Genomic DNA, 25,642 nt, shown 5'->3' with positions numbered 1-25,642 from the left:
TATAGCAATTTTGTTGACAGTATATTTCTCGAACCAACCAACGGACATGAAATCCACAGCACGTTTATGATATTGCGAAATAGTAAGGCTCTAGATATCGACAACATCCAAGTTGAACCCGTTAAGCATGTTTTGCCGTTCATCACTTCCCCACTTGCTTACATCTTTAACTTAGCGATGGAGACTGGAATTTTTCCCAATGCCATGAAAAAGGATAGAGTATCAGTAATATACAAGGGGGGAGACAAAAACAATGCATCGAATTACAGACCAGTCTCTGTTCTACCTGTTTTTTATAAGGGGTTGGAAAAAATCATATTTTCACGATTAACGAAATTATTCGACATGAGAAATGTGATAACAGAGTCTCAATTTGGCTTCTGAGCAGGAAGACCTACAGAATTGGCGTTATTGTCCTTAAAGGAAACCATCCTAGGAAACATTGAACAACAATTGTATACAGTAGGTCCATTTTTAGATTTTAGTAAGGCTTTTGATTCCATTGACCACGACGTTCTTACGACAAAGTTTACACAATACGGGATTCGCGGGAAACCTTTGGCCTTGCTTGAGTCATACCTGCGCGACCGACAGCAATATATTTTTATTAACAATAACAAATCATCTTTTTACCCGTCACGCACGGAGTGCCTCAGGGTAGCGTATTTGGTCCACTTTTAATCAATACTTATATTAATGACATTGTCTTGATAGACAGCGAAATTAAATTTATGATATACGCTGATGATACCACTTTTACTTTCTGCGGTTCTAATTTAGATCAAACAGTTATGAAATGCAATGAAGTTCTCAATAAGGTGTCTTTATGGTCCAAAAAAAAAAAAAACAGAAATAGACTCAGGATTAATGCAACTAAAACGAAGGCCATCATATTCTGTGCAAAAAACAAAAACAAAAGGACTTCCTCGTGTCATTAGCTTAGCTATGAACACCAGCCTGTTGCCATTGTCAGTGACCACAAAACTCTAGGAATATATTTTTCTTCAAACTTGAAATGGAAAACTCACATCGAATTTCTTTGTTGAAAGTTGTCTGCAGTTACAGGAGTACTATCGCGCTGTCGTAGCATTCTTCCACTACAAGCAAAGCTTCAAATTTACTACGCTCTGTTTTTTTCACACATAAACTACTGCAACCTGGTTTGGGCTACCACAACTAAAACTAATATAAGTAAGATTGTTACCATACAAAAAAGAATTATACGACAAATTTCAAATCTTGAACGCACAGATACCACGAAAGAAGCATTTCTAGAGCATAATTTACTTCGCGCGGATAAAATGTATGAATTTCGGTTATTGCAGTTGCTTAATTTTTCATCAACTAAAATCGGTAATTACCTCTCTTCTCTGGCATCGTTATAACGTTACTCGTCGACTGTTAAAACGCGCTGCACTGATATGTGGGCGATACCACATTTTCGTATGAATTACAAATTTCAGTCACTGGCTTACAATGTTCCCGTAACACTTAATAAGCGCCAAAATACTGCTGGATATAGAAGAAGGCAGCTTCGAACATACGTTGTGCAATTGTAACTAAATAAAAGATCCAGCGTATCGTGGATGACCTTGTGGTTTGATACCGTATTTCTGGCCTATTGTGTATTGTTTTGTCGAGCTGCTTTAGCAGCTTTTAGCCAGGAAGCCGTCCAGATGCTTCTGGGAAATAAATTGAATTGAATTGAATTGAATGTGAAGACAACGGTTGGTTCATCATGGTTACGGAGCCTATGAATCGTACAGCGAGTTTCGGCAACTTACATGTGGCTTCTGAATATCAAAGCGCATTCTTGAACGCCATTTTCCAGGCAATCTTTCTAACTTATAAGTCGCTAAAATATTGCCAACTGTTCATGCAAGTCACTAAAACTGTCACTGATTGCTAAATAGCAAACTTTTCCTTAAACAGACAAAAATATCACTAAATCTAGCGTCAAAATGGCTCAAATGGCAACACTGATAAAATACCGGTTAACTAAAGAAGCAATTTGATTTTGTGTTTTCAAAGATTGTTAGGTTAGACGGCCTACTCAAACACGGTATGATACAAGTAATGGTAGCTTAAACTTGTTTAGGAGAGCCTAGCGATAGCTTTCTCAACAATGCAGGCTTGCAAGGCACGACCCGCAGGCGTCTCGCACAGCAAAGTACGGGGTAACCCTTAGCTTAGTGCGGCCGGCCGAGCGTCATCTGCTGCAGCACACGGAGGCGAGGCCCGAAGGCAGGGGAAACGTAATAAATAAATCGTATCTGTGTGAGCCCCATTCTGAGCGAAAACTTGGCCTCAGCTGTTGATTTGCTGCATTTGTGCAGTGTGCAGCCGAAAGTGCCCGCTTTCACAAGTGCGCGTGCGGAGGGGGGGGGGGGGGAGGTGGATAAATGGCCTACTCTTCCTTTTCAATTCTGACTGTGTGAGGCGAGGCATACCTCCCCCCGAACCGGTAGATACACCTATGACAAGCATGGTGTCACATACGTACAGGCAAATATAAACACATGTCACTCGATGACCATGAGCACTGGCTGTCACAACGCTGACTTGATGAAGAGCGCCGGCAGCGAGAAGCAAGCGCTTCGTACCGCCTAAGTTTCACCATCAGAGCACCTTTCACGACCAAATAAGTGAAAGCAGACTTGAAAGTTCTCGGAACCTCAACTGCACTATAGAGGTTTAATTACACTATTGACCGACCAAGTAGCCCGAATCAATGTCAAAATCAAGACTTGGAAGAATACTGCAGACTTTCACAAGTGGGGAAATTTACTAACTGGTGCTGAGTAGACTCTGCGTGCTATATAAACACTAGTCATGAGTGCACTGAAGAACCAATGTGGCAGAGACTCCACGTGCAGCTGTTGGAGAGGCCAGACCCCCATTATCAGGGCTTGAAGCCGCTTTCTGTAGGTCCCAGTGATCTTGGTTGGGACTCTAGGCACATGTATTCCCGAGTTTCAAAAGTGGGGGGGGGGCAAATGATCTACTTCTCGCCCCCCTAGTCCTGAGAGTGGGGGGGGGGGGCAAGTGCCCCCTTGCGCCCCCCCCCCGGTAGATACGCCTATGCTCCTGTGACTAGCGGCGCGCTTATGAAGCAAGCCACCTACAGCTTGCTGCTCCCAGTATTCAAAACACGTGATGTGCGCATTTGTCGAGCGAAAACAGAGAGAGGACGGTGTCAGTAGAGGTTGTCTTGCAAAGGCTGACTGTCTGATTGCATGCCCCCTTCGAAGTTCCTAAAGCGAAGATTTCTTTGCCTCTTCTTTCGACTTTCCCATTGCTGCTGCTGCTGCGGTCTGGCACGCCGCGTCGGGGGGTGAATCAGAGCGTGGGTATGCATTACAGCAGCGAGTCAGAGAGGAAAGGCGACTCGAGAAACTCGTTTGGAGCCCACCGCGTCGAATGTGCACAATGCTCTCTCGAGCTCCCTGGGCGTCGCCAGATTAGCCTCTTGACAGCTGTAATTATCCGTGACAACCCTCAAAAACATTGCAGAGCTGCAGGGACTCCCTTTCTACTAACGTGTGAGTCCAGAGGGGACGTAGATAGAACTGCAAAAGGGAGGGAGTAGAAGAGGCAGTTCTCATACAGCGAAGGGGGGGGGGGGGGAGAAGCCGACGTGAGAAGGCAAGGAAACCCTACTATACGACAGCGGTTGCGGGGAAACTGGATAAGCTTAAGCTCAAGGTACGGTACAGTACGTTCCTGCTATTTCTGAAAAATAAGGACTATGCAAATATCTGAAGCGGACAAATTACGTAGGGCGTGAAGAAGCAGAGCCGCGTTAATTAACGTGAACCGCAGGGTCCAGGCGACACTAAGGAAGCGGTCGACCGTCAAATCAACACTTCTGTGCCCGTCGTGGTAGCTTTACGGATATGGCATTGCTACAGGTCGCGGATTTGATCCCGACCATGCAGCTGTATTTAAACGGCGGCGAAACAAAAAACGCACGTGCACTTAGATTTATGGACACGTTAACGAACATCACAGTGTCAAATTAATACGGAGTCCACCACTATGGCGGACTGAGGTCGTGGTTTTGGTACGTATAGCCCCATAACCCAATTCAAATTTAATACTTTCTGCCCCGATGCGATGTGCAATGTGAGGCAATGACACTGCTCAACTCTCTCAGAGGCTATGAAATATGGCGCGCAAAAACGCCTCAAGCAAATACTTCTCCATGTGTGTTCTGTGTACTACGCACACAAACAGCAGTGGTGCACGCAAGGTGACGTTTAACATCAACTCACCACTCTCGTGTTAGACTAATGTTGAATAAATTAAGCTTTCGTCGTCAACATCACGGCTAACTATCGTCTGTCAAAGCAACCAACATAGAAAGCTTCGCTTGCATCGATTCCCACTGTGCGTGGGATCTGCATAATTTTTTTTTCTTTCCTCCACGAAGCGAAGGCACTCCGTGAACTGTCTGAACGCGAGGGCTGCCACCACTTTATCAATGCACAGAAATACTGTGTGCGTATTTATGAAACAGAGAAAAGTGTACGAAGGTTTCTTTAGAATTAAAGAAATCAATGAATCTGCAATTTCAAGAAACCACTGTGCCGCTCTCGTTATATCTTGTACTTGCTCCATACTTGGCATTTCGTTTTCGGTGTCGTTGTATTCACAGAATTGGAAACTGTCTTCTGAGCAAAACTTTTCGCACCGGTATGAACATCTCGTGGGCAGACAAGACAGTAGGCATAGTGTGATTGTTCTCCGAAAAATTCTCGGCTTCAGATAGAAGAAAGCGACTGACATAAGTAAGCGTGGGTTAGCTATCAATGTAACCGCATTGAATGTCAATGCACTCAGTTCAGTCATTCTCCAGTGCTTGAATCCCGGAACAAATTGGCAAGGTTTTCCTTATACAAAGTTGGTAGCGGCGACAAGACCATTATTGTCACTAAACAAGTTGGCACCAACAAGTTTTTTTCTTCTGTCTTTAATTTGAGGAGAAGTGTGATGGAGCTAGAGCTTGTGCGTGAGCAAAACTATCGCTTGTACACAAAAAAGTGGCAGGGCTGAATACAACTCACTCATAACTATATCGATAACTCGCAAGACTGCACATACACGCTTGCTGCGTGTTGCATTACCGCCGCAAATAAAGGAATTTCGTAGATGATGCTCAAGTATTTCACTTTGCAGGAATGATCATCTGCGTTTTGCAAAAGCAGCAGGTTCGTCCGGCTACATCGCTCCGAAAGCAATGCTCGAGAACGGCTGGGCATGACGGCGCTGCATATTCAGTTCACGTGGTTTTTGACCTGTTCATGGGAATAATCGGTCAGTGATGCGCGTAGTCATTATGGAAGTACTCATAAATGCATGGATCATTATGACTCTGCGGGATCGATTCCATTTATCTCTTGGCGCAAACACAGAATCCTGCATACCACGCTTGGCTCTGGTGTGCTATTACACAGAGATGCTATGGGAGACTTGGCAGTGGGCTACCTTAATACATGTGTAACGGCAAGCGAATATCACAAAATACTTATGTCTCGGCGGGATCAAACTAGGCGTGTGTAGCCCAAACCGCATCCTACGCTTGCAGCCGTCTGCTGCGGCATGATTCATAGACCGGTATTATGCACGGATGCATTTCGCTCAAGTTTATGCCTTCCTTTCACCGATCGTTCACGACCAGCTTATGTTGACGATAACGTAAGCGGAGTATCGTTTGGACTACCGATAAAGCTCGAAACGTGAAAAAAATTGAAATGGTAGGGTTACATTATTCGGGCCCTACCTTCCATGCAGTGGCGGAGCTACCTAGACGCGGCACAAGGGAATGTGCTCGAGGCCAATAGCAAGCGTCAAGAAGATTTATCCACCGTTCTTTAGCATCGCTTTGTTCATAATATAGCTAGAACTGTTTCTTTCAGCGCCGACGGCGCCAGAAAATAACTTCTCCCAAGGCAGCAATGAACGCCCGAGGAACTTCGCCAAAGGTACTTCCGGCTGTTGAACCATTATATCGCTGAATGCGCTGTTTTATGAGTGTTATATATTCCGTCACAAGCATAAATGAAGAAAACACCGGATCTAGCGCCAGAACTCGTCGAAGTTGATAGGATGGTCTTCCTGGTCTTCCCGTCAGACCCGAGCTGCGCTTCCGTTGCAGCCGTGCATATGAAAAACGCATCATTCGCTTCGAGCGTTCCTGGGACGTGCCTCCCTGGGACGTACTGCGACTTGGTACTTCTCGCCAGAACTGCGATAAAACAGACAGATGTCAGGCGCACATACAGAAAATCCCATCAGAAATAAAAACACACAAGACGATGCAATCTTCAGAATGCCAGCGAGGAAATAGCATCACCTCCTTGTACTTTATCTTTAGCTTGCCGACTTGAATGGAGAAGCGATCTTCACGTATTTCCACATGTAAGTTCTTTTCTTTCGGGGTTCTCTTCTATGCTTTATGCTTTCCCACTGCGTTGCCGCTGACTTTGCAGCACAGGCACCGGCTCTGCGAAAGCGGTCGCCTGAGGGTGTTTGATCCTCTTTGCGATTGGTTGGGCCGATATTGCCAGCGCCGACAAAGCGAAACAAAACGGCAAAAGAAAGATGGCGCACCATGATTCAAGCGACCAAGTGAACAATAGAGAGTGAGCGTTCTATAAAATCTGGGAAAGCAGCTTCCGCTTTCGGTAGATAGAGCTCTAGCCTGTTAACATTAACGTCATCACTTTTATCTCGGCTGTATCTACCGGGCGCAGTATTTTCTTGCCTCTTTTTAAAGGGAAGCTTTCTTGGCCTCTTCCTTCGACTTTTTCACTGCTTCTGCTGCTGTCTTGCACGGCGCGTTGAAAGGTGGTTCAGAGCGTGCATATACAGGGCAGTGGTGTGACAGAGAGTAAAGGTGACGCGAGAAACTTGTATCTTTCCATCGCATGTGCACAATACCCTCTGGAGCTCCCTGGGCGTCACCACAATACCATCTTGACGGCTCTAATTATCTGTGGACCCCCCCTTTATTATTGCAGAAACTAAGGCGCTTACCTTTCTACTACGTGCAACCGTTCAGAGTCGAGGTAGACAGAATGGTGGATAGTAGGTAGGGGAAAGCGGGCAGAGAATGGGTAGAATTGACGCAGCCATGAAACGAGTGAATAACAGCATTGGCGCTCTTCGCTTGCAACTCCCATATAGGGGGGGGGGGGGGAGGGGGGGGAGGACGGCAGATGGAAGAAGAGACGTGAGTAGGCCAGGAAACACTGCTACCGGAAATGAAAGCACTTGCGGACAAACTGGATAAATTGAAGTTCAAGGTACGGCACGGCACGTTTCAGCTATTTCTGAAAAATAATGACCATGGAAATTTGTCAAGCGGACAACTGGTGCAGGACGTGCAGACTAAAAGCCGCCTAAAAGCACCATAGCGTGTAGGTGACATCGTAGCACTACAGCAACTAGGCGTCGCACGTCATTCCAGCCCTTTTGTGCTCATCGTGAAAGCTTTGCGGCTATGGCATTGCTCGAGGTCACGGGTTCGGTCCCGACCGCGGCAGCCACACTTCGACAGAGGCGAAATGCAACAGCCCTCGTGTACTTAAACTTAGGTGGTTGTTAAAGATCTCAAGGGGAGTCAAAATTGATTGTAAGTTTCTTCATTGCGTTCGCTTTTGGAAATAGGACGCGTAGGTATCTTGGGGAAAGAGGACGTTGCCATAAGATCCTAATTAATTTCTGCAGCGATGCCAGCCGCCCACCACTGAGCCCAACAATGGAACGGGACAGAAGTCCCTACAAGGGCAGTCCTGCGAGTGCCATCGGTACAGCGTTGATATATAACCAAATATGACATAATCGATACAGGTTAGCCACACAAGGTTAACCCTACTCACCACGAAAAAATTGGAAGTAACAATAGAAAGAAAGAAGACTGGACAGGTGTAAAAGAAGAGAGTAAAGCAAAAGAGCGTGGAGGAAGAGGACAGGAAAAGGTGACTGCCAATTTCCCGTGAGAGGGTCAGTTCGGTGGTGCCGTCTACGTAAAGAAGAGGCCGAAGAGGTGTGTTGCCTCCGCCGAGGGACCATAAAGGTCCAAACAACCATCTTCGGCTCAGCTCCCAGGATCCCATTTCCCGCGGACACGGCTAAGCCACACACGGCTGCACGCAGGAGAGTCCGACCCTCATGTGGTGTTGCAACACACCAAACCCCCACTGAGGCAGACGCCCCTGGGGAGCCACGAATGCGATTGGCCGTGTGAGGGAATGGCAATACTAACCTTCTCGGAGGTTCTGAACAATGGTGCACAATAACGCCTCTTGCCGTGCGTTCTCGCTGTGCGCAGACAAGCAGCAGTGATGCGCGCAAGGTAACATTTAGCATCAACTCTCCCCTCTCGTATTACACTTGACGCTGAAGAAATGAAACGTCCGCCGTCAACATCACCGCAAATTATCGTCAATCAAAGCACACAGCGGAAAAAGCTTCGCTTACGTCGCTTCCCACCGTGCGCAGGATCAGCATATTATTTGTTTCGCTTCTCCTTGGGGGCGGCCTAGGCCCAGGCCACGAATTTGTCGGATTTTCAATAACGTTGTTGCAACCACCATTTTCCGCCCTTCTCTTCTAGGGCCCTTCTGTTCGCAACCAGTTTTCTGGTGCTGAGTAGCATGTAGGGGGCTACATAAAGGCTGGCAGAATTCCCTGAATTTCATTACAAAGCTTTCTCTCGTCTTTTCTCGTTTATGGTGGCATATCTGATCTTGTCTTACACGCGTAAATCATTTATTGCGTTTTCTCTCTTTATCGAACTGTTTCATGATTCTTGATCTGGTTTCAATATTATCGTCAGAAAGCAACAGCCTTTTCTGCGCGGATAAGGTGTAACCAGAGCCCTTTAACACCCTTTGACTGGTCACGAAAGTTCGGGCGAAGTTTGCAATTGGAACAGAAGATGCCACTATGGGGGGCTTTTCTGCAGACAAGGAGGTAGGCAGCCTTCATATCTTAGCAACGTAGAAAAGGTGCCGCGAGTTGTTTTTTGTTTTATTTGACGCCTTTCAGAAGACAAAAAGACGCAAGAACTAATACTAAACTTCTTCCAGAATCCTTATAAAGAGTGCAGCAGAAAATCTAGGCTTCGATGACTGTAAGCATAGGGCAGAAGACACCTGACAATTAAGGGTGGTGGTGATCGAAATCAAACGCCCAAAAAAGGGAAACTGACTGATGATGCAAAGCGGATTTCAACCATGTCTCTCCATTTCTCAAGCACATGCAAGGCAGAAGTCTCTTGAAGACAGCAACAGCAGCGTTGAACTACCGTTTGATCAAGATGGCGCCAATGGCGCCTCTTTTTGCGCCGAGTTGAGGGGAAGCGACGTCTTGTATACATTCTGATTGAGAACAGGGCCACTGGCAAATCGTAGTGGAGACCAAGATCAGAAAAAAATGAATAAAAAAATCAAAGCTTGCAGGGCTTAAAAAGACGTCTCAGGCATGTGTCGTAGTTCAAACCTGAGGCGCTCCTCAAATGTACACGCAGAGAATACACAGCATGGAAAAATAAACAAGATAGAAAAATAGGAATTAAAAGAAAAAGAGTAATTATGGTGAGAAACGCACAAGCTCAGCACTCTTCGCAAGGGGCATTCGGAAGTGGTGAGAATGTGTGAACGGCGACTGAAGAAAGTCCTGGCTGTACGACGGTGAGGAGAACCGAAAAAGAAAGTGATTCAAGAAATACCGGACGGCCCGACGTTGACAAACGACACACTATCTTTGCCTAGTTTTCTCGTGTGTCGTAAAGTGTGTGAAGCGGTTCCTCAGGCCCGAAATGTGGAAGTGGAAAAGAATTAGTATACTATATCAAAAGGCGAAAAAAGAGATTTAAAAAGAAAGGAGAGGCGAAAAGAGCACACTTGAATCTTCTCGGGTGAGGCAGTTCGAAATCGAGGAAACGGATTCTCCTACTTGCGAGCAGAAGAAACAAAGCTTGGAGGAGTAAGTACTTGGATGTGCTACATAGCGCTCACTGGGAACGTACCGAAGAAACACGCTCGCAGCGGGCGGCACAAAACCCAGCCGCTGATCTATAACGAAGCATCCTCAGGGAACCGAAGGCGCGCGGGCGAAATAGCAAAGCCGAGGCCTTTACCTCGGCTCCTGAGGTAGAGCGCCTGTGCGCATGCTAGGAATATTCTATTTTTAAATCTTTTTCTTATCATCGCGATCAGGTTGGTCTCATCTTTCCAGTGCGAGCCTCGCAACTCTGAGCATCACAGCCTGGGAGATACATGCAGCCTTCTTTTGCCGCTTCCACTGCAGCTATGCAATGCTGCTCTGCTCCCGCTTCCGTCGGTGCCCGCTTGCGCTGCTTTTGCTTCAGGAAATACTACCAATGCACGGAGCACTCGAAAGCTTTCTTAGGAAATTAACCGCATTTTCTTTATGTGTTACTCTTATCCACTTCTGTGGGCCAATACCAAAGACAGGGCACTCAAACACAGCGGTACAATTCGAGCGGTGGAACTGGCGGTAGTGCACTACGGTGCCACGTCGTTCTCGCATTCTTATCTCTTGATAGCTAGCTTTTTGATACGCTGTCGTTCAGCCGCTGCGCCTCGGGTTGAAGACGCTGCACGTGGTTTTGAACTGGTCCTTGAGGAAGTGGCAGTCAAAGTACCAGTTAAAAAAAATTATGGGGTTTTACGTGCCAAGATCACGATCTGATTATAAGGCACGCCGTAGGGCGGGACTCCGGAATAATTTGGACCACCTGGGGTTCTCTAACGTGCACCTAAATCTAAGTACACGGGTGTTTTCGCATATCGTCCCCATCGAAATGCGGCCGCCGTTCGAAGTACGGTTTGACTCCTGCGTAGGGTTAAAGCACGGTCGTAAGGGAAGCAACAGCCATTGCGCGTAGTGCCGCTTAGTGCCACAAATGATACCCTCTCTCAACACCCCCCGCCCCCCCCCCCGCCTCCCCCCGCCCCTTAACATGTTAAGTGCATCGTAAGATAGCAACCAGTGTTGGTTCTTCATAATAATTTTTCTTCGGCGCTCACTCATCAATTTTCTGTCAGCGCTATTTGTTTTGCTTTTAATGAACGACGTTTTGGAGCCGAGCGCAATAGATTCGAGGCGCCGGAACCAACTTGGAAACAACGATGAGATGAAAACCCTGTAGGATGCTTCCGAATGAAAGCGAAAATAGGAAAGCTTGGCTTTACAGTGGGCGTCCTTCTCTCTCAAACAAAGGGGTCGAATGAGGAATAGAAATGAACGAGTCGGAAAGCAGGAGCTGCTGACTACGCTGACGAGACCCAGAACTGAAAAAGAAACAGACAAGAAAGAAGTGCTGGACAATGGCTGCATAGGAAAAGGAGCGCAGAATTGGTGGTCTTGGGAACTTACCAATAATTAGCGTCCGACAGACAAGCCGTGAGATCGCAACATTTAATCTACTTGTGATGGCCGAAAATATAGAGTTTATAAAACATACCGTGGTTGGCGATCCGCTACCTCAATGTGTCTCCCACATTACACGCGCGCATGTGACCAGAAAGCTGCAGAAACCTTACCACATCACGCCTTAAAACACACCATACCAGTGAGACCACCTCTTACTAGCAAGAATTGTTACAGGTCGTGCACCTGGAATAGTTTAAACATTTGCAAACTCTCTCGTTCCGTGATCTCGTATAAATTGTCGACATTTTGAAAAATTGCGCGAGCGTTCGGCTGAAACTTGGTGCGTGAGGTCTTCAATACACTTTTCGTGATTAACCCTTACATTTCTATTCCCGAAATAACTCTGGCATTCAAGTTCGCACAACGCCAGTTACTCCCGGATATACCCTCTTGAGGCTTAGTGGCCGCCCTTGTGGGCAACGGCTTTCATTCTTTAGGAACCAGGAGCTGAGGGTCAATCCATGAAAAAAAAAGAACGAAAAAAAAGCTGACAGTCAAATGATGGCAAATGACAGTCGCCGTTACCTTCGCGACTGCGGTTGTGGAAGCCGGCTACGCTTATTGTGCCGCAAGCTTCGAAACAACGTGCATGATGTAGGGCCCGGCACACCTTTTTTTCTTGTTATGTTCGCAGTGTGCTTAAAGTGCTTCACGTTGTATGGCTTCAGAGGACTTGGAAATAATCGGCCACCCAGGCGCAGCCCTTCCTAGAACGGATTGTGGCCGAGTAGACAATCCATTTTGTGTTCGCGTCATACTTTGTCGGTGCGTAAAATAGGGAAATGTTTGTTTGAAAGTAAACCTGCAGTTAGAAAAAGGGAAATTTGCTCATTTTCTAGAAACAGGCAGGTTTACGCGCTGGGTGATTGACATTATCGCAAGCCGTATTCATCCGCTGACTGTGTGAAATCCTTCACTGCTGAGCTAAAACACTGTCATAAAGCTGCAATATATGATAAACTAATAATAGACTAATTATAGATTGTTAATAGACTAATAAACACCTTTACAATATTAACATATTATTTGTTATCTTTTTTCATGGTGCTAAACAGTCGAAAGCGCTAGGCTTCAGTGGTGATGTAAGTTTGTGAAGTGTACTGGTCTAGCAGTAGTGTTGAAAAAAGCTGATGCCAACAGCTCGTTCGACATCCGCCCTGGGTAATATGAGGCCCCGTCCAAGGCTGAAAAGCGGGTCGCGACAAATCAGTTCAACCTCATTGATATCAAGCTCTAGCGTTGCAGTAACCCAGCGTATGCCAGCATTATACGCCATATGAGCTGGTGAAGCGAGACACACTTAGAATGGATATTGCGCCGCAACGCACTGGCAAAAGTTACAGCGTCATAATAGCGCTATGTCCGTGCAATCGCCACGTAATTTGCGCGAGCACAACTATACCGTGACGGCGCACACAATGCCACGTGCACTGAAACAGAGCATTTTACTTTGTTATGGCGAGTGTGCTCAAACACTTGTGCGCAGGTGCGTGCAATCTAAGGCTTTCTAGACATGCCAATACGACAGACTGAGCTGTTCTTGAAATACACAGAACGAACTACTAAGAGCTAACCAGTGGTGATGGACGTGGCACACGCGACTACCTTTTGCGAAACGCAACAAGGCGCGAGTGAGCAGTCTTCCTTTTTATTCGCCATACATGACATTATGCGACATTCACGTGCACGTCGAAAATTTTGCTGCCGTAGCGTCATAATTAGCGCCACCGTCGAGCAGCATGGCGGGTGCAATTTTTCGTTGGGTTAAGGATGCTCTACGTTCCCTTGCCAAAGAAAAAGGCCTTAAGTGACCTGCTTACTCGATCATATCGAGATAATGCTCGGTGAAACAATGTAATGGTCATGCTATATATACGCACCAGACAGGGGAGTGCAATTAACGCACCTCCGCCCGCGTCCTCCGTACCTCTAGATGCTTTTGGAGCCCGTTCGTAGAACGAAATGAGTGTTAATCGAGCATGGCGTTAGTTGCTCTACAGTTACAGCTGTAATTTATTTATTTATTTATTTATTTATTTATTTATTTATTGAATGGGAGCAGATCTAAAAATTTGGCGTCAAGCCTCTTATCAGCCTTCCCATAACAACATTTCAATCCCGTACTCACAGCCTTAGCCCCTCCGAAGAGTTTTTGTAGTGCCTACTCCGCAGCATCCTACATATTTCGCTCCTGAATGCATAAAGAAAGGCAGAAAAGGGCTATTTTCTATACACTCTGGCATGAAATATATTACCTAGGAATAAAACAAATTGACGGGCAAAGAGGATTACGTTGCAAGGCAAGATCGCAACATTCCACATCACTGTATTCAAATTTGTGCCCTCCCGTATACTTGTGCTTTGTGCTCGCTATGTTCTGAGCAAATAATTCTGGTCTTCCATAGAGTGATGGATTGTGTGTTCCGTCAAGTTACATGTACTTGAGGGGGCATAAAAGGGTTTTTATGGCGGTTGTTATCACAGGCTAGTAAGATATTACTCAAATATTATATAATAGCACATAATTACACAAGAACTTAGAAAGAAAGGAACGACTGATTTCTAAACGAAGCATCTCTAAAGACGCATTAGGAATACTGGTCCGACAAAATTAAAGCTCCAGATATAGTTATTACTACTCACAGCAATATATCTTCAGCATTTTTTATACTTTGCGAGGGAGGAAGGGAGCGATATGATGAGTCGCAGAGATGCACTAAGGAAACATTTAATTGCATGTTTTAATGCTCAACTTCAGCTGCCATGAATTCTTGAACACGTTTACCTTGAAACGTTGTTTGACATTAAAGTGCTAGACAGATATTCAACCAATTCTACCTAATGCTTCATTATCAAATAATGTATCAACTTAAATGTGCACAGTGTGTACAGATCTGGGTCGACGATTTCAATGACCATGGTCGTCGGGTTGAATGAAACGTCTTACCATCAGTGCCTACTGGCGTCATCTATGATAGTGGTCGCAAAGGCAGCTTGAAAATTTACTGCGTGCAATGCCTGCAATCTAATCGACGGCTCCGTGTTTCTTAGCTAGCTACAACATCGCTCGTGGAAGTAGAACACTTTCACAGCGGGAGTGTATCTTGCGCTGAAGCGTAAACACGGCAGCACTAATAGCAAAATGAAAATAAAGAAAGGAGAGAGGACAAGCGCAACAACACTACAGTCAAAGTAAGCAATATCAAAGTAAGAAGACGAACGGAAGTTGCCCAGGGGGCTATATGTAGAGTGCGCCGAAGCGTAGTGCTGCGGATCATCTTTACCGCCACCTGGGGTCCTTTTAACTTCGGCCAAAGCAAGTTAAGCGGCGGTTTCTGAGTTTCAGACCCGACAAAACGCGCTCTCCGTGGACGGTATTCGAAGCCGTGGCCATGTGCTCCATAAAAGGACGTCATAGCCACCTAGCCATACGCAACAAATAACGCGGCGATATTTAATATAATTTATTACATAATGTTTTTCCGTAACGAAGCTTCATCTAGATGGCTTTTCTCGCGGCGCGGGCGCACGAACACCATGTATTGGAGGGTGTCCGGTACATCACAAAATCGGCATAGGTATGGGAATTTTGTGGGGTGCATCCGGTGCATGATAATTCCATCGACATATGTATTCGTATGTAGTTTACGATGAGTGGTGGCGGCTTCTTCTTTGCCTAATTTTGGATGCGGTACTGGATATTCTCTTCTTTCCAGTCGGTAATGTTGCAATATTGCGGCGTAGTTGATAGGAATGTCATCTACGCTCGTCGCTTTCCGGAGACCGTGCGGCAGGAAATCCCGGCTGGTATGCTCTCTGGCGACATCATGTGCTGCTTCGTTTCCTGCCAGGTGTTCGTGGCTTGCGGTCCATGAGTTCTACAAACTGTGTCCGAACTCAAAAGCAGGCTTGCTGCAAGATGTTTGGCTAGGCTTACTGGTTGTTCGAGTTGACGAGGAAGAGAAGGAGGGGTATTGCTTGGTCAACGCGGACCTACCCTTGCAAAAGTTTCCGGCAATTGCCCCACCTAAACGCTACCAATCAAACGCAATAAGGTCTGAAACACTTCGCAGTCCAGCTAACAGCACTAGGTATTAAATACATTGGCCCTTGAACCAATAAACCTCATATGTCATCATCATGAGACATCGAAAAACAAGTTGACACGGAGCCCAAGACGTCGCCCGTTTTGCAAACCACGATGACCTCCATGACTCACCAATTACTTGCCAACCCTGGAACGGAAGCACCTCTCTGCTAAATATTCAGCGTCCTCACGTGAAAGTAATATCACTTGTATTTGAGTGTGCTGGCGCCTTACGCTTCAGTTCATCTATTCATATATATTTCGTTTTCTTTCAAATTCAGGATGCGTTAATATGTAAGCTTCAATGTCACTAACAGCTTGACAATTCACACACGACGATGACGATGCAAGTCCTGTCTTGCACCGCCAAGCTGGAGTTTGCGCTTACTCGTTGAAGACCCGGCTTCCCGTACAAATTTAGCAGGCATACGAGCAAAAACACCGGTGTGTCGAGTGTAACGAACACGATACAGGGAGAAAGAAATACATGTTATCTAGAACTTCCGTAATATCGCTTATGAGTTTATGTGCGCTTGTGCCAGACTGCATCTCAAGTTACTTCGTTCATCGTCAAACCATCCACTGCGTCCACGTCTGTCTGCGACAGCCACTCACGCTCTCGCTTCGCGCGAAAGGAACTCGATTTTGTCGGCAAAGACGTGACGAAGGACTTGAATGGCGAAGTTAGCCGTACGGCTGGATGACTCCGGAATACGTGCGCCGCCTTTCTCGAGCCCTGGGCGTGGCACAGTCCGAAGTAAAACCACAGATCGAGTACTACGCAGAATTGGTGACAGAAGGGTGCGTAAACACCTTTGTTGGTTTTGCTAGTTCCACGCTTCTGTGTTCCCCCATCAACATTCTTTGTCAAGCGTGAAGCGACTGCCAATTCCATTGGGTTTGCAGCTAGGAGTTGCCGGTCACATGGAGCCTTTATTGTTGCGGGTGGCACTCTGGGACGCCTCTCGATATCAGGATTTCAAGGCACGTATTCGGGCGGGGCCAGGAGAAACAACCGACGCAGTGCGCCCTGCTTTATTTTGGCTGCGGTGAGCTATAAGTTTGCCGACTTTACTGTGAACCAGGTTTTACAGTGATAGCTGATTTTCGGAGCGTACCTCATTGGCATCATCACCAAAAACATCATCGTTCATCAAGAATGTGCAGAGGCTCAAAAACGACAGGACAAGAAGACTGGGCGAGTAGTCTCTCAAAAACGGAAGTTTTCCAGTGAAATCATTGCAGGTGGCAAAATCCACATAACTATTATTCTAAATCTTGCATCTAGCGAAGTGTATTCACAGGATATAGCATGCGTACATACGCACAGACATATGGTTAATGTTTAAAAAATGTCGTACTTGTTTGCGCAAGAGCAGCATGGAGGGCTGCAACACATTACTACGCGCAATGTGAGAGGCTTCTTTCGCAATGCTCATGAATTTCGGTCTATTTGTACTGAGGACGCCCGTATCACAAAAAATGGCTCCACGACAACACGTGTTACGATGAGTTGTTAAATAAGGGCGCGCGTTAGTCCATTTTGTCCTAGTCCTCTTTTTGGCTTCGTATATTCATCTCGAACAAAAAACAAGTAATCAATTCACCCCAATTTGCGGCATACTACTGTCATCACAGTGCTTTTCTTTTTCTTCTTTTGTTTTTGTTTGCGTATTAGCCGAGAAAAGAAGGCCACCCAGGATTCGACATGGGGGTCTTGATTTGAGCGGTCGTGCCATGGTCACCGGCATGCCGTTATCGAAGATCGAGGCTGTCGTGACGTCACCGTCGCTGTCGTCATTCTCGTAGCAGCAGTACCGTCTCTTGTAGTCGCGTCGTCGTTATTTGCATCATGTGGTTGTTGTGAGACCAACCGCGACGATTTCTTGTTTTAATTAAATCTTTGTACTGAGTGCTGTGTAACATAATTTGCCGCCATCAAATTCAGAAGGAACAAAAATACAGAAAGACAAGTGCCACAGTTCAACTGAAGGCTACCCACTGGCGGCTGTGGCGTTGAGATGATGACCACGTGGTCGCGGGTTCTATGCCAGCCAAAGCGGCCGCTTTCCGAGGGGTGCATAATGCAAAAACGCTCTTTTACTGTGCATTGAATGTATGTCAAAGAATCCCTCAAGGTGAAACAGTTATTGATTTATAAGAATCATTCTCTACCTTCCTTTGACTGACATTGAAGATGAAGATTGGTGGCTTCCGTTGTAACGAAGCTTGTTAACGTCTTGCTCGTGTAGCCCAGGGATACTAACAGGGCACTGATGCGAGAATGCAGACTTAGGGAATCGCAGACCAGAACAGCTTTTTCTAACTTTTGTATTCAGCAATGCATCAAAACGACTATTTCTTCGTCATTTCTGTAATCCTGTGTACCGCACAGAAATAATAACCTTGCATATTAATTACAGTATGACAACCTTGTATAACTGCTTACAAGATTAATTTTTTCATTTGTGCGATTATTTTCTCCTCCGCGTTTAATTTAGTATATACCAAAGTAATTTTACTCCTTTCCAGACGCCGTCCTTTTATGGTACGTAGAAATAATCATCTTGTGAAGCTTTCTTTTTTTATTTTAGAAGTCTGTGTTTAGGCAATAGACTACTTGAAAGGCCGAGTGAAACTTTTCCGAGTCGCTCCCAAAGACAGGGTGCGAGAAGGTGATAACAAAAAAAAAAAAAAAAAAAAAAAACAAGCGTTGGTGAGCTCTACATGGTTTAATGCCTTTCCAAAGAGAGGCGAGATTGAATGAATGAGAAAAAAAAATTACCATGCACGTTAGGAAGGAGAAATGAAGCATAACTTTCAATGCGATAGATGGCCGTCAAAATTAAATTTTACTTAGCGCCCATACGTAATATATTAGGCCGACGTGCTTCGGCAGTGCTTGGCAGTGCTATCATCGTATATCATACACTCTCTCGCAAGGCTGCTTTCTTTTCTGCATTCCTGATCTGTTTAGCGCTGCCGTTACCAGGAATCTCGATGGAGTTTAATGCGCTTTGCTGCGTTATTGATTTTCGACATACTCCGTTTTATCAATCTTTTCGCCCTCCACAGTTATCACGAACACGCTTTCTCATCAATTTTGATTCATTTTGCGCTTGCGGACAGTTCTACGTTTTTGTACAACTTTAGTGTAAGTTTCACGCTCCCTGACGTTGGAAGCTGGATGTATTATTTTATGTTCTTCTTACTTTGTCCCACCACTGAACTTCTCCATGACGTTTAGTGGGCAGGATCCATATATATATATATATATAATTTATATACGCCTACCTCGAACATTACATATATAACAACAAAACATTTACCACACTTTCGTTTTTACGAAATGACCATAAGCAACTTGCCGCAAAAATATGTCAGGTTATACCATTGTTCGCCCTTCCTTGCAATGACCGCCGTCCGCTAGGGGCTAAAATATATTGTGCCCTTAATACTTCTTTACCTGATGAATTTCAGGAGAATGGATCGAGCTTATTACATCTCGGTTTATTAATGCGAATGCACTATATGCCCCACTACGCGAAAGTCAGGCATCGTCGGCGGTGGCAAGAACCGAGCTATGATAACCGAAATTGCCGATGGCGCAAAGAGTAAAAAACACGTCAAACATTCCCTCACGTCGAATTTGTCAGAGAGGTTCATGTAAACGAAGTAAATTAAAGGCTTTAAAAAGCAAATTTGGTACATTTCGGTCTGGGTGGGAATCGAGCCCAGGCCTGCGGGGCGCGACACGAGCGCGCTTCCCCGACGCCACGGCCGCTCCGTGGAGCGGGCGGACTGAAGGTGTGCCTAGTGCGTGCGTCATCCAGGGGGGAGGGGAGGTGGCGCCACGTCATTAGTGCATAAAATGAGCGCGCTGTTTACCGTACCTCAATTTTTCTTCGGATTTTGTTGGTGCTGTCCCTAATGCGATGTACTCTGAAGCGTCTACCTCAGCGGAAGCTGTGAAACGTGGTCGCCCACACAAGTGCGCCTCGGGAGTTGAAGCAATGAATTACAATACAATTAATATATGAGCGACCACGACAGACCTACCAATAGACATAGAGGATCGCGTAGGTTGAAATAAAATTCATCGTTCTATAACAAATCGTTCTGGCATCAAGATACGCTGCCCCATGATTTGCCAATCTTCTCTCCTACCATCGGCTGTTGCTAGGGGGGCTACTGTACCAACGTCGAGCTGCGCTCTCCGCGCAAGTGCTCGTGCCGGGTACCATGCCAAACTTCGTTGCGGTGGAAGGGGCACGGACGGCGCTCTCGTACGTCATTGCATTCCTTCGTTCCTCCACTTAATATACCCCAAGCGGGAGCACGATAAACATTCGTACAAGGGAGGTCTCACTATAGGCGAGAAAACAAATGGAAATGGTTGAGAAAAGCGGACATACAGTTGCAACATCGTAGAAACCCAGACAAGAGAGAAGAGAAAGCAAGAGGAGACACCGCCGGTTCTGATTAATCGTCCGTCCGCGACCCTGTGGAATCACCCAACACAGCTGTCTTCGCGGAAAGCAAGAGAGCGAGCTTGCACGCTTGGATGCCTGCGTGGCCCTCAGAGGATAAGCCTTCTCCACGGACACTTGTACAACGTGCCATTCGTCATCTTTCGCCACGATGCCATTTGAACAGAATTAGGCATCCCTCGAGATTGGCGCAGATGCCTGCGTCCAAGACTAATAATAGAGGCTAGTAGCGTATACTTTAGGTGAAGACTAAGGAATACTAAAAATTATAGAGGATATATATATATATATATATATATATATATATATATATATATATATATATATATATATAGAGAGAGAGAGAGAGAGAGAGAGAGAGAGAGAGAAATCTGCGCTGGCACAGCGCGAACTCAGCCATTTCCTTCTGCCACGCACTATATAACCATAGAGATTGCATACTTGAAATAATAGTGGCCTAAGCTTTTTCCTGCTGACTTTGAATGACCTTGTGGATTCTTATATATTAACTTTCCTGATGGTCATCTTAGAATCTGGTATTAATTACATATCGATTATTAGTCAAATTTACTTTCTAATTTATGATATATGTCTTCTCTTCCATTCCCTTTCTTCCATACTGCACTTCAGCTGTTCACCTTGAAGAGAGAAATTAGCCGAGGTTTTGCATTTCCACTAAGAAACATGGCATTTATAATAAGAATTGTTTCGCTTTGCACAGCTACTACGTGTCTTTAATAGAGGTCATGTGAGGCACCTTGCTGCTGTTGTTGCCGCACAAGGTGGTTTGGCCGCCTTTGGTCAAGTTCCCCAAAACAATTTATGCAAACTTTTTGAAATAATATCCCCAGAAAGAACTTCTTTCTCCTCCTCCTTCTCTTTTTCCTCCTTCTTGTTATTTTACCATGCTATGAGTTTTAGAACGTTACAAAAGTTATCAGCTAATATGAATGCAAATTAATTAGGCATGATACGCGGTTTTATCATGTACCTTTAGCAGCATGTATAATTTAAAGGGACATTATTTGTGGAATCCATGTAAATTACACAACACTGTGAACGTTAAAGGCTTAAGACCTTAATAAAGGAGAGGAATGTGGGAAGTTCCAATGTAATTTATCACCGAAAGCATACCAGCTAATATAAAGGTACACGTGCTACCCGCGAGTCTCAGAGTAGATTAACGATTACAGCGCCAGATTTTTTCTATATCGGCCATACTATGAAACTTCGTGATGGCCTCAATGATTCGACTAGTCGCTATGTGAGGGAAAACTCAGGCTGATCCTCATTAGTTCCGTCTTGCGATAGCAGACACTGCGCCATTGCAATGTTCGCGACGACTGCAGCTGCTAACAGGCCAGAAATTATAATTACGATCATAACTCTCGGCTTGATTCCCAGCGAAAGCGGAGTATGCGCAAGTGCTGATTTGAATGATTGAAAAAGAAATACATATACGCACGCAAACGCAGTGCGAATCCACACTGAGTTCTTGTTTCACGAACGTGTTATCATGTTACTGAGAAGTCTTGTTTATAGTTACAGGGCGACGTCGCTCCACCCACACGGGTGAAGTGGTGCCGCGCCGAACAAGAATGGATTGTGTAATGATATAAGGTTCGCGGAGATTAAGTTCATCGCGGGCAAAGCGTCGTGTAGGCTCGAAATGAGACAGCCACACACGCTGGCGAGATTAGGCGCCTTGCGTTGCTTCTCTTTCGCGCAGATGCCGTTGGGCTAAGCTCCCCGCTCACCGTTGGGCTAAGCTCCCCAAATTTGCCGACTGCAATAGCTGCACTAAAGCTGCTGTGGATGAGCGCTTCGATATCCGAAATTGCTTTTATAAACGCCGCTTCATAGCTGTCTTGTTTTCCTCCTTCCAAAATAGCTGTACACGCTAGGGACCTCGCACCTACATTCCGTTGACAGGGAGATAAGAAAAAAGAGAGGGAAAGACAGAGAAGCTATAGCCAATCTATGACCGGCTGGCTGCCCTGTATCGGGGAACGGGGTAAATGGAATAAAAGGCGATTGAAGGAAAGAAGAGATAAAGATATAGATAGAAAAAAAAGCGCAGTATAATGCGATACAACGCGTTACAACTATCAAAGTCGCCTACATAATCCGCAAGTCATCAAGTAACAGGGCAACGTGTTTAACGCCTTAAGTGCTGAACCCAATCCCGGCCAGTGTCCCATAGGATTATCTTCTCCATCAAAGGGCGATAGTTCAGTTTGTTAAGAACGGCCGACAGCGCTTTTCTAGACACAGTGAGAGAGAGATAGCAAAGAGAGGAAATGCAAGAAGGTCAACCAGACGAGCGTCCGGTCTGCTAGCCTACACGGCGGATAAGGGAAAGGGGAAGGGGAAAGGAGAACAAGACAAGAGGAAGGAGAGAGTATGCGACTTGCTGAAAAGTACACTAAGGGTACTTTTCATTTATGAGGGACCGAAGCATCACAACACTTGCTGGTCTTATTCGGGCAATTTATCGGGAGTCGGTGCTGTGGACTCTACCGCGGTGTGCAGCATCCTTTGATGCGACTGTGGCTCCGGCTGTGGCATCGGCAATAGCATCGGTTGTGTCTTCGGCTGGGCTTCGACTGTGGCTTCAGCTGTGGCATCGTTTTTCTAGACAGAGCAAGAGAGAGAGATAGAGAGAGAGGGAGAGAGAGAGAATTAGAGAGAAATGATGCATAGAAAGGCAGGGAGGTCAACCAGAGGTAGTTCAGGTTGGCTATCCTGCACGGGGGGAAGGGTTGAGGGGGATAAAAAACAAGGAGAGTAGAAGGGGCAGGTAGAGAGAGAGAGAGAGAGAGAGAGAAAGAGAGATGGGCACGTACAAACCGCGCCCTCTAAGGAGCGGTAGTCTATCGTGAAGCTCCGTATACACCGCAAGAAACTTAGTAATGCTAGTAAGGCCTTCAGTGCGGATGTTCTTTGCGAGCATTCACCTAAAGCTTTCAGTTCTGATAGTTGACGATTGTCCAATTGGTCCAGCACTCTGCACGTCACTTCTCTCTGTGCACTATATCGTTACAGTGCACTAGAATAGCTTCTAGTTCACTGTAATATCGTGGACAGAAACAGATAATGTGTGCGAGCGCCTCATCGCTGCTGCATGTGTCGCACGTAGGGCTGCTGGCCATTCCAATAAGGAAAGCATATGAGTTCGTAAATGCAACGCCTAGCCACAGACGGTACAGCATGGTCTGTTCAAGTCGTGTTAACCCAGGCGCTAGATGCATCTGTATATCCGGAGACAACGAACGCATAGTGAAAATGTTCGATATGCACATGAAAATGGTCAAGTTGTCTTGGTTCCACTTTCGCGAACAGACGCTGCGGCTGGGCTGCCATTGATGTCCCATGAATATACTTTGCCCCTGTGGGATTCTAGCCATACATTGCGAACAGCCTAGGGGAGCTTAGGTACGTATCCGAATGCGAGAACGAAACAAATAGCTTTGTGATATATTTTCTGAAGAACTGGGTGACCATTCTACCCCGAAAAAATACCCCTCGCCTCTCGCACAACTACAACGCTTAAGGTGGTGCAACATCTCGCACCTGAAGCTGCTACAGAAGACTATAGGTACCCAACAATCCTTTTCGACTATCTCGTTTTTGCTCTCCGCTTATTACAACCTGGAAAATGGTATGCGAGAGATTCACTTATAGTAAATCATTGTTTAAGCATACAGAAGCTTTAGGCGTGTTTAAAAAGCTTTCGTGAAACAGCCAAATGCACCACGCAATGATAGCACCCAATGCGTGGTGTGTGCCAAGGAGACGACACAAAAGGGTACGAATGCGAGCTAGTTGGTACGAATCCATCGGTGAAAAACAGCGCGGAAAGAAAAAAAACACGGACAAGGGAGTAACACAGGACAACGCTTGTCCTGCGTTCCTCCCTTGTCCATGTTTCTTTTGTGCTGTTTTTCACCAATGAAGACGACACAAACTCACGTTTTCTGTCTAGGACTGTATAAAGACACCCCTTCAATAGTCCGTAATCAACTGCTCTGCGCAATTTCAGCTGTGTAAGAGGGATATACTTCACGATGAAGTAAGCACTCGTGCGAGCAAAACAATGTACAAAAATTCCAGTGGCAAATAAAGTGGCTAAACAGCTACGATGACCATGACTGCAATGATATAACCTCCGTCTTTTATTGCAGCATCCAGATAAGAGATGGTCGTAAAGCTTGAAATTTCTTTCTTTGTGCGAGTCGCTGCCTCCAAGGCAATGATCTTGTTCCTATCCCACGTGGGCCTAGCGTTCATTTCATTTGCTGTGCACGCACAATCCTCTACAATAAAAGATTTCAACAAGGCTCAGCCACCCAAAGTGGATCAGGGATCAAGCCGACTGTCTTGTTTCTCAGTGCTACAAGAGCAAGTAGATTGTGCCGCTCCACGACTCGGAAAATGTGTCCTTTGTTTTTTCAGTGGCAGTAGAGTCTTACACTTGCGGGATTCATTATAATATTTGTCTCCCTTTACAAGCGATATTTTCTGGGAGTTAGCTATTCCGCTGGTAGCAATATTAAGGTTTGTGTGGCCTGGATAAAAGCAGAACTGCTGAAATCCTCGAGCACTAGGGGAAATCCTACGGTAATAGTCTGCAAAAGCTCCGGTCAGAGAAGCCTCACCAGCATACGTTTAAATAGAATGTGGGCTGTACGTTTGGCACGCCTGTACAGTATTTCACCATAACAGCACGCATTTGACTTTGTTTGGCTCTTCTTTAAGCATGATTATGATTTTTTACTACGTGAAGATTTACGGGATGCATGAAGAAGGTGAGTGATGAGCACTTTATTTTGAATAACCGGGATTATTTGATGATGTGACAATAATAAGCTCCGTGAGGCGACATATCTCTATCATGTCTTTCTCTTTGTACTGATGTGAAGATATGTACACTGACAGGGGAGACATGCTGTAGGAGCTGGTCGGCCACATTTGCAAGGCTCTGTAATGCCTGCTGAAACGTACAAGCCTAAAATTAAAGTAAATTCTGGGGTTTCACGTGTCAAAACCACGATCTTTTTATGAGGCACGCCGTAGTGGGGGACTCCGGAGTTTCGGACCACCTGGGGTTCTTTAACGTGCACCTAAATCTAAGTACACGGGTGTTTTCCCATTTCGCCCGCATTGAAATGTGACTGCAGTGGTCGGGATTCGATCCCCCAACCTCGACGTACAAGGCTAAGGGGATTATGCCGCCGGTATTATGGTGATACGATGACTAAGGCGGTGCTACGATCACCAAACACTGCCGCCGCGTGATACTTCGTTTTCCGATTTCGTTAACAGCGCGGAGGTACAAGGAATAGAAACACGCATCTTTAGGGCGTCTACTGTGTGTGTACGGCGATCGCAATCGACGAACCAGACATGTCACAGTACTATTTTTTGTCCACTAATATCGAAAAAAAAAAGGTGCAGCGGTGGCATAGAGGTAGAACACCCGCCTCGCGTGCAAGAGGTCCGTGGTTCGAATCCCGGTGCCGCGCAATTTTCCACCGGATTAAAAAAAAAGAAAAAAAAATCCGCGTGTTGATAAAATTGCATAAACAGGCCTGGAGTG

This window comes from Dermacentor andersoni, chromosome 5 (genome assembly GCF_023375885.2).
Source record: "Dermacentor andersoni chromosome 5, qqDerAnde1_hic_scaffold, whole genome shotgun sequence".
In the NCBI taxonomy this organism is placed as follows: Eukaryota; Metazoa; Arthropoda; class Arachnida; order Ixodida; family Ixodidae; genus Dermacentor; species Dermacentor andersoni.
This window is presented reverse-complemented; position numbering follows the sequence as displayed.